This window comes from Myotis davidii, unplaced genomic scaffold (assembly GCF_000327345.1).
Source record: "Myotis davidii unplaced genomic scaffold, ASM32734v1 scaffold249, whole genome shotgun sequence".
In the NCBI taxonomy this organism is placed as follows: domain Eukaryota; kingdom Metazoa; phylum Chordata; class Mammalia; order Chiroptera; family Vespertilionidae; genus Myotis; species Myotis davidii.
In genome coordinates, this window is record NW_006300367.1 from 4,046,570 (window position 1) to 4,046,836 (window position 267).

Here is a 267-nt window from a genome sequence, read left to right on the forward strand (position 1 = left end):
CGTGTGTCAGAGGTGACACGCGAACTCATTTTTTTGGTTGATTTTTCTTTGTTAAATGGCATTTAAATATATAAAATGAATATCAAAAATATAAATCTTTGTTTTACTATGGTTGCAAATATCAAAAAATTTCTACACGTGACACGGCACCAAAGTTAGGGTTTTTCAAAATGCTGACACGCCAAGCTCAAAAGGTTCACCATCACTGATGTATACGAATGTGAAAAGGCAGAAAGAGACATATACTTTTAAAATTACTTCCTATAA